Here is a 15,772-nt window from a genome sequence, read left to right on the forward strand (position 1 = left end):
CCCAGCAGTGGCCACAGGACTGGAAAAGGTCAATCCTCAACCCAATTCCCAAGAAAGGTGGTACTGAAGAATGTTCTAACCATTAGAAAATTGCACTCATTCCCCACGCTAGTAAGGTCATGCTTAAAATCTTGCATGCTAGGCTTCAGAATTAGGTGAATCAAGAACTTCCAGATGTCCAAGATGGGTTTACAAAAAGAAGAGGAACTAGAGATCAAATTGCCAACATTTGCTGGAGTATAGCGGAGAAGGCAATGGCACCCACTCCAGTACTCTTGCCCGGAAAGCCCCATGGACGGAGAAGCCTGGTAGGCTATAGTCCATGGGGTCGCTAAGAGTCGGACACAACTGAGCGACTTCACTTTCACTGTTCACTTTCATGCATTGGAGAAGAAAATGGCAACCCACTCCAGTATTTTGCCTGGAGAATCCCAGGGACAGGGGAGCCTGGTGGGCTGCCGTCTATGGGGTCGCACAGAGTCGGATACAACTGAAGGGACTTAGCAGCAGCAGCAGCAGCAGCAGCAGCAGCTGGACTATAGAAAATGCAAGGGAATTTCAGAAAAACAGCTATCTCTGTGTCATCGACTACACGAAAGCCTTTGACTGGATAGATCATGACAAACTGGGGAAAGCTCTTAGAGAGATGGGAATACCAGACCAGCTTACCTGTCTTTTGAGAAACCTGTATGCGGGTCAAGAAGCAACAGTTAAAACCCTGTATGGAACAACTGATTGGTTTAAGATTGAGGAAGGAGTGTGACAGGGCTGTCTGCTGTCACTCTGTCTGACCTATACGCAGAGCACATCATGAGACATGCCAGGCTGGATGAGTTACAAGTCTGAATCAAGATAGGCAGGAGAAACATCAACAGCCTCAGATATGCAGATGCTATCACTCTAATGGCAGAAAGCAAAGAGGAACTAAAGAGCCTCTGCATGAGGGTGAGGGAGGAGAGTGAAAGAGTGGGCTTAAAACTAAATATTCAAAACACTAAGGTCATGCCTTCCAGCCCGATTACTGCATGGCCAACAGAGGGGGAAAAGGTGGAAGTAGTGACAGATTTCCTCTTCTTGGGCTCCAAAATCACTGCAGATAGTGACTGCAGCCATGAATTCAGAAGACAACTGCTTCTTGGCAGGAAAGCAATGACAAACCTAGACAGTGCGTTGAAAAGCAGAGACATTACTCTGCCAACAGAGGTCCATATAGTCAAGGCTTCCCAGTCATGGTCACGTATGGCAGTCATGGTCTTCCCAGTCATCATGTATGGTTGTGAGATCGGAACGCCAAAGAATTAATGCCTTCAAACTCTGGTGCTGGAGAAGACTCCTGAAAGTCCCTTGGACAGCGAGGGGTCGAAGCAGTCAATCTTAAGGGAGATTAAGCCTGAAGATTCACTGGAAGGTTTGATGCTGAAGCTGAAGCTCCAGTATTGGCAAACAGACAACACATTGGAAAAGTCCCTGATGCTGGGAAAGATCGAGGGCAGGAAAAGAGGGTGTCAGAGGATGAGATGGCTGAACGGCATCACTGATGCAATGAACATGAACTTGGGCAAACTCCGGAAGATGGTGAGGGACAGGGAGGCCTGGCGTGCTGCAGTCCATGGGGTCACAAAGAGTGGGATATGACAGGGCAACTGAACAACACACATGCTAAAGCCATGCCTGTGATCCTTAATGGCTGTAAGACCCTGGGCAGGTTCTTAGCCCCATTAAATGGCAGTTTCCTGAGCTTTAAAATGGGGATAATAATATTTCACTCCTAAGACTGTTGTGAAGAAAAAACAGCATACTGGAAGCATTGAATGTGATTCCTGGATCAACATAAGCACTAAGTAGATGCTCTTATGGTTAGAATTATAGGTGCTAAAGAAGGGCTACAAACATCCAGATACCACCCAAACTCGGGTTTATACTCATTTCCCAACATTACGGCGTGCCTTATGAATAGTTAAAATACTAAACAAACTGTAGACATCACTAAACCAACCCACTTAAAATGGTTCATCATTTGCCACTTTACAAGATACTCAAAAGCGAGTCAATTCTCTAGACAGACAGACGGCCTTTCTTCATCTTAATATAGGTAGAATGATTTTGTGAACCCAGGCTGATCTGGCTTAAAAATCCAAGCATTCTTTTATCTCTACATAAATTAATAATTCAAAACAAAATTTTTAAAGAACAAACTTCCATTTTGCTAAAAAGGAGAGTCCTTTAATGGATGCCTCTAAACTTAGCAAGCTCTCCAGCCATCTTATCAGTGGGTTTTTGTTGTCCCCCTCAAATGCACACTGATGGTCAGGCCTCAGCAGCATCAGATGGAATGAGATGCAGCTAGCCAGCCCAGGACCACCTTCTTCCTGGGCTAGATTTTAACACTGATAGAGTAGACTTTTAATCCATTAATTAACGATGAAAAAGGAAGGGATAAGAGTGCTATATTCTGACATCAATAGTTTCAAACAGCCTAATGAGACTGTTTGGAATGCCTTCCAAAATTCATTAGCTCAACCATTGATGGGAGTAACTGAAGAAAACATTCAGCACAGTTTGATTCAACAGTTCTTTTCTGAACTGCCCATGAATCCTGAAACTGAAGTTCATCTGCAGTTTTTTTTATACCATGTTTACAGAGATCCTGAACCATGAAAAAGAACAGCTCTTTATCACCGACTGCTCCGTCTGTTCATCTGTTCGTCCATCACTCTATCCATCCATTCATCCATCATCCATCCATCCACCCAGCTGCCCCACAAATACTTACTGAATGTTTTTCCTCTCATGGAGCTTACCAAGAATGATGAGATATACTATGGAGATAACAATAAATAAAGTAAATGGGGGGGTGTGAAGGAATACAGTGTAGTATATGTGTACAAATTTAAATAGGAGAGCAGGGATGGTCTCAGGAAGTAGGCAATATTTGGGCAACAACCTGAAGGAGGTGAGGGAATAAACCATGCGTATGTCTGAAAGAAGAATGTTCCATATAGAGAAACAGTATGTGCCAAGCTGAGTGTGTACTTTGTGAGATGGAGAAATACCAAGGAGGCCTAACATAGCACAATTCCACTGGTCTATGAGACCAGAAAGCCCTGATATTTTCCCACACTGTGTTAGCCTGGGTTCCCTGGAAAACAGAGCCTGAAGAAAGGTTTAAATGCTAAAGCGTTCATGGGAGGTATAATCCATGGCAGCTAAAGTGAGGAGAAAAGAGAGACATTCAAATGCAAGGTGAGGGACTTCCCTGGTGCTCCAGTGGCTAAGACTCCACACTCCCAAAGCAGGGGGCCTGGGTTCAGTCCCTGGTCTGGGAACTAGATCCTACATGCCGCAAAGAAGAGTTCACACGCCACAACTAAAGATCCCGCGTGCCACAACGAAGACTCCGAGCAGCCAAATAAATGAATAAATATTCAAATATAAGAGGATGTCCTGTGATACTGGTCACTGCTTCCCAACAAACTTTCCATCAAACTCCATGAGAGAAACACCTGATTCTCTCAGGTGTGTCCACCAGGTACCAAGCTGAAAGAACTGTGCCCCAGTACAGCCCATCAGAGAGGGAACGCATAGGGAACTTAGCTGCTGACTCTCTGCTGTCTCCTGTCTCTACAATAATCAAAGTTTGTCCCACGGGCATTAACTTCCCTGCACTTCTACACAGAAAATCATAAGACCTGTGGACTTTATTCTGTCTAAAAATAAAGATAAATTTCTCTTGAATACTAACAAATGATAAATAGTCTGTTGCTTCAGCCTAGGTCCCAAAGAGAAGATGATGTGTGGCAGGACTAGTGAATTAAACCTTTGTCGATATACACCACTGAAATTGTAGAGTCAATTTTTGTTGCAGCATAACGTAGCATATCCTGATTGACACAAAGATTCACTGCCCATTAGCACATTAATGACATGAGTTTTTCAGTAAAGGCATCTTTTTAATGTTATTTCATCCAGTATTCTCAAACTATTTTGATTATTGAATATTCTTTCCACAGAGCACCTAAATGGAAGTAGTTTGACAAAACACCGTCTGTATAATCTTCTCCAAGGAGATGGGGCAACACACCCTACTGTGGAATAATTAAAATCTTCCCAGATCTTAGCAGTTTGGGTATGAATGATGTCACATTTTTATGCCCAAACTGGACTTCCCGGGTGACGGAGTGGAAAAGAATCCATCTGCCAATGCAGGTACACTGGTTCGATCCCTCCCTGTCTGTATGCCCTGAAACAACTAAGCCGGTGCACCACAACTGCTCAGCCCACGTGCCCCAGAGCCAGTGCTCCGCAAGAGAAGCCACTGCAGTGAGAAGCCCCAGCTCTCCCCAGCTAGAGAAAGCCCCTGAGCAGCAAGAAAACTCCAGCACAACCAAAAACTAAATAAAATTTAACACACACACACACACACACACACACACATTAATGCCCAAATTAAGGATTCCTAGCCCAAGACCACTATTCTGCTGCATCCCACAGGCCAGCAAGGCCTCCCTTGCCCAGTTTCACGACCAAAGAAAGGGCCGTAAGTCAGCGACACAGATGAAGACATCATGGTTTACCCGATGGAGGACCCTGCCTGTCTCAAGCAAGGTCCTGGAACAACATCCCATCGCATGCAATGCAGGAGCAACCAGGCAGGACGGACACGTTGGCAGGTTTCACTGCTGGGGGAAGCCAGGATTACCGATTGTATGGGAATTGACCTCGGGTGATCCCTGCCAGGCAGATGCCATGGAGAAGGAAATGGCTATGCTCGGCTGGAGAATGCCTGGCAGGCTACAGTTAAAGACTGAGACATGGCTGAACACACACGCGTGCAAGCGTGCAGGCACCCACACACACAGGCGCCCATGCATGCATGCACTCAGGCACCCGCTTACACACGCAGGTGGACAAGCATGCAGCCGTACACTCACGCATGCAGCCACGCACCCACACATGCACCCACACACGCACAGACGCACGCAAGCACATACGTAGACACGCCCCCATGCACCCACTCGGCCACCCACACATGCACGCGGAAGCCCACACAAGCACGCATGCGCACACCACAGACGCACACAAGCGCGCACGCACCACGCACGCATGCGCAGATCAGAACCCATACTCGTGGGCACGCAACCCCACCGTTGCGCAGAAACAGCTGATCGCCGAAACCAGTTGAGGGGCAGACTCCTCATCAGCCGTTTGGTAAGCTGCGGTTAGCTGGGCCGTGGGGCAAGGAGGTGGGGCGTTAGTCCTGCGAGTAGGGTGTAGGTGAAGTAGGCGCTAGTCGGACAGGGGAGAGACAGAGAGCAAGAACACAGCCATTTTGAGTGGCTTGATCTTCCAACTGCCACTAGAAATTCCTCGATGCCCCTGGGACTTCACAGGGCAAGTATCTTCCAGGTAGTTAGGAAAACGCTTGCCCATGTTCTTCTGAGCTGTGTTTGTTGTCACGTACCTATTGGTACTTCGTGGTTGCCAGGTAGGCACCTATTTCTGTTTCTCTTCTATGATTTGCCGTTCTCCAGCGCTCGCTTTAAGATCCTATAGCCCTAGTGCTATGTGATGGTCTCAGGAAGAGTAGGTCTGGAGAGTATAACCCTTCTCGTCCTTTTTTATCTTGAGTAATTTTCTTTTCATGTTTTATCTCCTCTGCACAATAATCACATAACCCTTTCTTGGGCCCAACATGTCAGAACCTCTGATGAACAGAGCACTTGCAGCCATTAGGCACTGACCTCTCCCTCTAGGGGGCCCCAGAACTCTCATCAGATCAGGCACAGGGCAGACACCAGGTTAAGAATTTGTCTTCCGTCACCCCTCTATCCAGAGATCTTTCCTCTTTTGCCTCCCAGATGAAAGGAACCTTAAATCAACTCAGGCAATGCCAGGACGGGCTTCCATTGTGGCTTAGTGGTAAAGAATCTGCCTGCCAATGCAGGAGATGCAAGAGACACAGGTTCAATCCTTGACTTGTACAGATCTCCTGGAGAAGGAAATGGTAACCCACTCCAGTATTCTTGCCTGGGAAATTCCATAGGCAGAGGAGCCTGGTGGGCTACAGTCCATGGGGTCGCAAAGAGTCCGACACCTCTCCCCTTCCCTCCCTCCCTCATCACTTCTCACTGGAAGTCTTTCTTTCCCACAAGGGCTTAGTGGGGCTCAGGGTAATCCCAGCATGGCTTCTGTGGTGGGAGAGGTGATGCGGAGAGGGAGGGGGGAATAAATCTGATTCTGAAAATAGATTGAAATTTAAAATGCAGCTGGAAATAAGACCTGGAGCAAATTCACTAAATGATTGATGAGTAAATTTAGTAATTAAGTCAGCCTATTTTCTTTACATAACGACTTTCCCCTGAGAATAATCAGCAGAATTCTAAGAAAAGTATTTGCCAAAGTTATGATATATTTAATTATCCATAATTCTGTGCAGTGCACAGAGGAAGAAAAAGAAAGCCCGGTAAGATGGCCAGGTTCATGTCTTGCCTGATAATAGAGGTGACTTTTGTGGCTGTTTTGATTATCATTTTTGATCTAGAATCAAAAGTTCTTCCCTGTAGAACTTACCAGAAAGAAGTTGGCTGACAGCATCTATAGTGATGAAAGGTTTTTGTAGGCATACTTTTTAGGCAAGCAGAAGTTGGTGCTCTCACTGGTAAAGCATTGCCTTTGTGACAGTTAATGAAGTCTTTCTGTCCAAGGCAGAAGTGGGATAAACAGGACATGGTGGATTGGGCTCTACCCCTCAAATATAAAGGGGTGGCTGATGAGCTGCTCACACAGGTGAGCAGGAGTAGTGAGAATTCCTACTGTGAGCTGGTCCACCCGCTTCCAGTGACTCTCTCCTCAGAGGGGATTGCCCTTAGGCAGAGTGTCATGTGGAGTCAGTCACTTCTTACCCTAGACCTCAGTTTCCTATTTTCTTGAAGATTTCTACAAAAGCAAGCTATTTCCACACCCTCGTGAGTGCTCCAGGCGATGCAAATGGAGAGAGCCTGGGAAGTCTCTTTGGTTTGATCACTTTTACCAACTGAAGTCACTCAGTCGCATCCAACTCTTTGCGACCCCATGGACTGTAGCCTATCAGGCTCCTCCGTCCATGGGATTTTCCAGGCAAGAGTGGTGGAGTGGATTGCCATTTCCTTCTCCAGGAGATCTTTCCAACCCAGGAATCGAACCCATGTCTCCCTCATTGCAGGCAGATGCTTTACCATCTGAGGCACCAGGGAAGCCCCCCTACCAACCATACCTTCATACAACTCTCGTGAATCACCCTGCCTTTGAACTCCTGTCTGGAGGCAAGCACACTGAACCTGTTCCATATACCTGACCCAGCTGATCATTTTCTCTTATTATTATTAAATCATCAGGTTGGCATTTGTGATTAAACCCAGGAAAGTGGGGGAAGAACTAGAGATAGCAGAAACTTACTGTTTGATTGCCTGGAATGACTACTTTCCTTATATATGCATTGTTTATTTCAAAATATTTAATGAAATCTCCTATCTCTAGGTAATATTTGATCACGGGTAGTACCCTTGCAAATTTTTTATTGATAGACAGTGTACATACAGAAAAGTGCATGTAACCTAAATGTAAAGCTCACTGAACTTTCAGAACTCTAAACATGCTGTGGCCAATAACCAGATCAAGAAAGAGGACTTGGGATTTCCCTAGCAGTCCAGTGGTTAGGACTCCGTGTTTCTACTCCAGGGGGCGTGGTTTCAATCCCTGATCTGCGACCTAGATCCCACAAGCCACATAGCACAAATAAGTAATTAAATCTTTACCCACAGCCCCAGAAGCCCCCTCCCCCAAATACTCCTTCCAGACACAGCTTCTCCCCCTTCAGGTAACCAATAGCCTGACCCCTACGAGCAGAGATTCCTTTTGCCTGCCTCTGTACTTTATATAAATAGAAACATATAGCCTGTTTCCCTTTTTCCTGACTTCTCTCAGTCAGCATTAAGTTTGTGAGAGCCTTCCTTATTATTCTGTGCAGTGGTACATGTTTTCTTCTCATTGCTGCACAGCGGTATAAATACACTAGAATGTGTTTATCCGCTTTCCTGTTGATGGACCTTTGGGTAGTTTCCAGTTCAATGCTGTTACAAACACCCAAATTCATGTCCTTTGTCAACACAAGTATGCACTGCTTTGGGATATGTACCCAGGAATTACTGGGTCATAGGGTAAGCAGGTGTTCAGCTTTAGTAGGTATCAACTGTTATCAAACCGTTTCTTTGTGTTTGTACCAGTTTGCACTTCCACTAGCAGTGACAAGACCACTGGTTTCTCTACAGCCTCTCCTAACATGTACTCAGATCAGTCCCCTACCTACTAAGGGATGTGGTATTTCTAGTGGCTCAAAATCCAGATTCTGGAACTAGACTTTCTGGGTTCAAATTCCAGCTTTATCCTTTAATAGGTGTGTGAACTTAGACATCTTACTTAATTTTTCTGTGCCTCAGTTTTTTTCTTCTCTAAAATGAGGACAATAACTAGATCATCTACCTCATAGAGTTAAGGATTAAAGAACTTAATGCGTGTAGAACACTAAGGATAGTGCCTGGCACATACACAATACTCCATAAATCTTAGAGATTATTTTCATTCAAATGCATTGAAAAAAATCAGTTGCCACCAGTGCAGTAAGAGACTTGTGTATCTTACTGTAAAAGAAATAGAAAGTTTCCCACATAACCTGGGAGGCAGTCAGCTAAGTGCCACAAGGGGTCTTTGTATGCAGGAGCAAGCTAGCATGCATGTCTCAATCTCGGGCTATGCCAGTCACAGCTAATCCTTGGGAATTTGTATGTGCAAATTAAACTAGAATCAGTGCTCCAAAATATTCATAGGAGAATATGAACCATGTATACAATCACTATAAATGACAGTCTGGGCTTTATTTATTTGGCTAATGAAGCCACTGACATCTCTCCTCTTTAAGCTAGCAGATAAGAGTTTTAGTGGATTCCTTAAAAATCTATAAACTTTTACAGTCTAGCACTTGGCAAACACCACTTTAGGAATGAACATAGATGTGTATTTCAGTAAATAACTATAGATTCAGTAAATATTCCACGGAGGAAAGAGAAATAGTAAAGAATGATGATCGGAGAGTAGGTAGGAAGTTCAAAGACGTGCAAAGCTGACACTCCAGTCTCCATGAATGGTCATTGACTAGAATTGGGTTTTAATGTTAAATATCAGCGAATCAGCAAATACATTTTTTGTCTCCATCTCCTAGCTTTTGTTCTTGTTGTTGAGTCGCTCCGTCATGTCTTTTTGCAACCCGGTGGACTGTAGCCCACCAGGGTCCTCTGTCCATGGGATTCTCCAGGCAAGAATACTGGAGTGGGTCGCCATGCCCTCCTCCAGGGGATCTTCCGCACCTAGGTATGGAACCCACATCTCTGCATTAGCAGGTGGATTCTTTACCACTGAGACACCAGCGAAGCCCATCTTCTATTAGAGCTTGCACTGTGTTTAGCCGCTCAGTTGTGTCCAACTCTTTGCGACCCCATGGACTGTAGCCCACAAGGCTCCTCTGTCCATGGGATTCTCCAGGCAAGAATACTGGAGTGGGTTACCACACTCTCCTCCAGGGGATCTTCTCAGCCCAGGGATTGAACCCAGGTCTCTGGCATCACAGGCAGATTCTTTCTTTCTTTCTTTCTTTCTTTATTTTTTATTTTTTTTTTAAATTTTAAAATCTTTAATTCTTACATGTGTTCCCAAACATGAACCCCCCTCCCACCTCCCTCCCCATAACATCTCAGTGGGTCATCCCCATGCACCACCCCCAAGCATGCTGTATCCTGCGTCAGACATGGACTGGCGATTCAATTCTTACATGATAGTATACATGATAGAATGCCATTCTCCAAAATCATCCCACCCTCTCCCTCTCCCTCTGAGTCCAAAAGTCCGTTATACACAGCTGTGTCTTTTTTCCTGTCTTGCATACAGGGTCGTCATTGCCATCTTTCTAAATTCCATATATATGTGTTAGTATACTGTATTGGTATTTTTCTTTCTGGCGTACTTCACTCTGTATAATCGGCTCCAGTTTCATCCATCTCATCAGAACTGATTCAAATGAATTCTTTTTAACGGCTGAGTGATACTCCATTGTGTATATGTACCACGGCTTTCTTATCCATTCATCTGCTGATGGACATCTAGGTTGTTTCCATGTCCTGGCTATTATAAACAGTGCTACGATGAACATTGGGGTACATGTGTCTCTTTCAAGTCTGGTTTCCTCGGTGTGTATGCCCAGCAGTGGGATTGCTGGGTCATAAGGTAGTTCTATTTGCAATTTTTTAAGGAATCTCCACACTGTTCTCCATAGTGGCTGTACTAGTTTGCATTCCCACCAACAGTGTAGGAGGGTTCCCTTTTCTCCACACCCTCTCCAGCATTTATTGCTTGCAGATTTTTGGATCGCAGCCATTCTGACTGGTGTGAAGTGGTACCTCATTGTGGTTTTGGTTTGCATTTCTCTGATAATGAGTGATGTTGAGCATCTTTTCATGTGTTTGTTAGCCATCTGTATGTCTTCTTTGGAGAAATGTCTATTTAGTTATTTGGCCCATTTTTTGATTGGGTCATTTATTTATCTGGAATTGAGCTGCATAAGTTGCTTGTATATTTTTGAGATTAGTTGTTTGTCAGTTGCTTCATTTACTATTGTTTTCTCCCATTCAGAAGGCTGTCTTTTCACCTTGCTGATAGTTTCCTTTGTTGTGCAGAAGCTTTTAATTTTAATTAGATCCCATTTGTTTATTTTTGCTTTTATTTCCAGAATTCTGGGAGGTGGATCATAGAGGATCCTGCTGTGATTTATGTCTGAGAGTGTTTTGCCTATGTTCTCCTCTAGGAGTTTTATAGTTTCTGGTCTTACATTTAGATCTTTAATCCATTTTGAGTTTATTTTTGTGTGCGGTGTTAGAAAGTGATCTAGTTTCATTCTTTGACAAGTGGTTGACCAGTTTTCCCAGCACCACTTGTTAAAGAGATTGTCTTTACTCCATTGTATATTCTTGCCTCCTTTGTCAAAGATAAGGTGTCCATATGTGTGTGGATTTATCTCTGGGCTTTCTATTTTGTTCCATTGATCTATATGTCTGTCTCTGTGCCAGTGCCATACTGTTTTGATGACTGTGGCTTTGTAGTAGAGCCTGAAGTCAGGGAAGTTAGAGTCTTTACCATCTGAGCCACCAGTGAAGCTTAGTGGGTTGCAACTCTGGCTGCCTATTAGAGTCACCTGGGGAGACCTGCCTGGTGGTCCAATGGTTGGGACTCTCCGCTTCCACTGCAGACAGGGGTAGGGGAGTGACCAGGGTTTGCTCCCTGATCTGGGGACTAGTATCCCACACACTGCTCAGTGTGGTCAAAGAAAATAGAATTACCTGGGGAACTTTAAAAAATTCACATCCCCCCACTTAAAAAAGGAAGAATGCTCAGCTTCTCACCCAGAAATGTTGATTCTGTTTGTTTGTCAGCAGGGCCCAGATTTTTTTTTTTTTTCCTCAAGGTCTCCAAGTGATTCTAATGGGCTTCCAGAGATGGGAAATATTTCCTTCTGTGTGTCACTGCAACGAAACTGGTGGTTCTCTCTGAATGGTTGTCTCTTGCAGTGGGGTAACAAGGAGGATCCTGAGTAGTTTCTGGGGAGTCTGTCTGGTTTAGTCAAGAAAAGCTCAAAACAGTGGCTGAACTGGTTTTTATCTGGTACATTTTCTCTCCTACCTATAGTCTTAGAACATTCCAATCTATTTTAAGCCTTCCTGTGGTTTCCAAAGCACAATACTTTCGAACTGAAGACTTACCATTTCAAATCTCATGGGCTAGGATTCAATCTAGAGCAGAACTAGGCAGAACTTAAGTATCCCAATTAGTAATTGGATTGAAAAAAGACCCAGGAAAGTGCCCTTCATAAAAGAGTGAAATTGTGTTTTATGCGGTTGTTGTTGCTATCACCTGTGGTTTCAACTGCAGGAAAAATAGGAAAAAGCCATGAAACAATCATTGTATTAGGTGGGCCAAAAAGTTCATTCTGGTGTTTCCGTGACATGTCACAAGAAACCCAAATGAACTTCTTGGCCAATGCAATATTTGAACGTGGGTACATGTGAATTTGAGTTTCTAGCTCAGCCACTTGTTAGCTATGAGTCCTTGCCTTCTCTGAGCAGATGTTTCATGAAAGATGGAAGCATTAGCAGATCTCAGAAGGAAATTTTGTAGATTAAAGGAGGTTATGTCAGTGGTGCTTGGCAAGGAGTGAGTCCCAAGTAAATGGCAGTCACCCTCGTGTGCTATTTGGCTAAGGCTATGATGCTGCTGCATAGCAAACACCCCACCCCTAAATCTTAGTGGTTGACCAAGATACCTTTGATGTTCTTCCTCATGTGTCTGTGGGTCACTTATGGCAGCTCTGCTTAAGGCTGTGAATCAGACTGAGGTCTGTTCACATGTGTCTCATTTTGCAGTCGGCAGCTTCCTGGGGTATGCACTTCTCATGGCAGATGACAGAAATACAAGAAGAACTTGGCAGAAATTTGCAATGCCCTTTAATATCTCAGCGCAGAACTCATTAATGATCACTTGTGCCCATTTTCCCTTAGCCCGAGCAAGTCATATGGTGAATTTCAAGGTCAGTGGGATGGAGAAGTATAATCTACCTAGTGAAACTATGGCACAATACAGAGAATAGAAGGAAAAATTATGAACAAATAATACATTCTTCCACACTTCCCTTCTGCAGGGTGTCAACAGAGGAGAAAAGAAGGGTGGGTAAGGAGGGAAGAAATAAATAGTTGGATCCCATAGGAACTCTACCTTGTGCCTCATTTGGAAGGGCTTGTCTGGCCTCCTTTGTAGAACTGGTCCAGCACTCTTTGCAGGCAGAGAAAAGCAGTTCCGTGGGCGTGGCAGCTTTCTGGATCCTCCCCCACTCCAGGTATTTGTGATGAGGGACACACTACTCAGAGACAGTCTAGAATTCACCAGAAGCCTTCTTAAATTCTGCTTGCTGGAACACATCTAATTTTATTTGGAAGATAAACGGAAGCAAGAGCTGGTGAAATTCAGCAAAACAGACTATACTACACACCAGTTGTCACAATCACCACATCTTTGTCTAAATTCAACGCCTTCTCTTTACCCTTTCAACAACTGTTTAATGTATGGGCGCTGTCTCTTATGATTTGCTCCAAATGACATCATCTCTTCTCCCGTATATAATAGAGTGAAATGGCTCAGTCGCATCTGACTCTTTGCGACCCCGTGAACTGTAGCCTACCAGGCTCCTGTGTCCATGGGATTCTCCAGGCAAGAGTACTGGAGTGGGTTGCCATTTCCGTCTCCGGGGGATCTTCCCAGCCCAGGGATGGAACCCAGGTCTCCCACATTGCAGGTGGACACTTTAACCTCTGAGCCACCAGGGAAGACCCCAGGACATAATGGTGGTAGGCTAAGAGTCCTTCATTTGAAATCTAATATTTCATTTGTATTTCAAATCTAGGTGAATAGGCAGCCCCACCTCTATTTAACCAGAGGGTTCTGGCCAAATATGTAGTGTGGTTGTAGACACTTACCAGATACACCCTCATATATTCCCTAATTTCAGGAGGAGTTGAGTGAATTAATCAAAGGTGTTTAACTGTCATAACTGAGGGTCACTCCGAACGTATCTCCAGATTTCAAACTGTATGAAAGTCATCTCCCTAAAGGTCGTTTTTGAAGATATTTAGCAATAGCTGTGCGAGCAGAGGATGGCAGGCAGAGCTGGGCTCTGTTACAATCTGAGAAGAGTTACACAACCACCCTTCTCCAGGTGTGGTCCCTGGACCATCAACATCAGAATCACCAGGGCTGTTTGTTAAAAAGGCAGAGTCACAGGGAACCCCCCAGACTTAATGAGTTGGAATTTCTGGGTGTAGGACCCAAGAATCTCCACTTCTGCATACATCAAGGCTTTTGTATAACCTCAAATTTAGACAAAGTTCCCATACATCTTTGATTCCCAGTATCAGTTATGGAAAATGCGAAGTTTTTCTAATGCCAAATGAATCATTCTCACTGTTAAACAAAAAGGACCTCTTTCATTATTACTATTACTGAAGGATTTTTTACAAGACTAAATTTGTTGAAACTTTCAGCCAGGGTACTATTGGAATAAGATTTATTTTGCCCCCTTCGCTCTTTTTTTAACATAATTTGAACATTTGAAACTCTTTTCATGAAGACTATTTCAGTAATAAACATTTTCCTCCCATTTTCTGAGATACCAATGGCCTACAAAAGTTGTATAAAGATTTTTAGATGAAAGATGAAAGTTAAGAGACACAATTATTGGGAAGGACAGGAGATTTTATTTGTGTGTTACATGTAACACATATTCCCCCTAATGAATAGATGATCAACTGCGTTTTTATGGTGTTTTAGGTAAAAGGACTGTCTTCGGTGAAAGTAGTGTAACCACCTAAATAAGGATTATCTTTCATCTTCCACTGAGTAAGTATATTTTAATGTTTTTAGTCTATGCGCGTGGGATAATAAAAAGCATCAACTGCTTCAATAAGTGAATTAAACAAAAAGACAGTTTTGAGAGCTGAGAGAAGTGTAAAAATCATCAACCAAGAACCAGTCTAATGGACTCCTCCCTCCCTTTTCTACCTTCTTTCACCTCCTATTATTACATGTAAGTTGAAAGGGCTTCATCTTAATGGCTTCCTGCTTCCAACTGTGTGGAAAGTGAGTTGGAATCATTTGGAGTATTCTGAAACCTTACTGTAATCATGAACACAGAGATGCAAAGAGATGTTGAAACATCTGTTTTCCAGATTAAGAATATCACCCAGATAGTTGGGGAACAAAGTTTTCCATTATCTCGCCTTAAATCCAATTAGCAAATACATGTCATTCTAAAAGATTCTGGTAACCATTGCTCAGAGGGAGAACAATCCAGAAAAGAAACACAAAAAGGATATTTTCAGCACCATGAAATTTAAGGACTAAGAGAACTATGGTAAGAAAGATAATGATAAAGCTCATGCATGTAAGACTTTTATGTGGTTGGGCTCAGAGTTTTTTCACTTTATTTTATGACAAGTAAATAAATGGTTGAGTGACAAGAAGAAAATAAGGTTACCTTCAAGGTGATTTCAACAGAAAAAGTATTTCCCTGTGAAAATACCAAGATGTTTCCTGACCAACAGGATTGGAATGTCAAGGGTTCAAATGCATTCACCGAGCATTTATTTCTATTTTGAATTTCCCTAAACTGTTTGCCTCAACATATCCTCCCAACATTTTTGAGAGAGGTCAAGGGTTTAAGAGGCCCTGGGGTTTAAGCTCACAATTCTGGTTCACAAACATATCTCATGTCAAAGTGTGAGTGTGCTATAGAAAGTGAAGTCGCTCAGTCGTGTCCGACTCTTTGCGACCCCGTGGACTGTAGCCCACCAGGCTCCTCCGTCCATGGGATTCTCTAGGCAAGAGTACTGGAGTGGGTTGCCATTCCCTTCTCCAGAAGATCTTCCCCACCCAGGGACCGAACTGGTGTCTCCTGCATTGCAGGCAGACGCTTTAACTCCTGAGCCCCCAGGGAAGCCCAATATTTCTTTGAGCTCCTTTTTTGGGTGGGAGGCGCGGGAGGCACGAATACTGGAGTGGGCTGCCATTCCCTTCTCCAGGAGATCTTCCCGACTGAGGGATTGAACCTGGGTCTCCCGCATTGGAGGCAGACCCTTTACCGTCT

The sequence above is a fragment of the Capricornis sumatraensis genome, chromosome X (assembly GCF_032405125.1).
Source record: "Capricornis sumatraensis isolate serow.1 chromosome X, serow.2, whole genome shotgun sequence".
Lineage (NCBI taxonomy): Eukaryota > Metazoa > Chordata > Mammalia > Artiodactyla > Bovidae > Capricornis > Capricornis sumatraensis.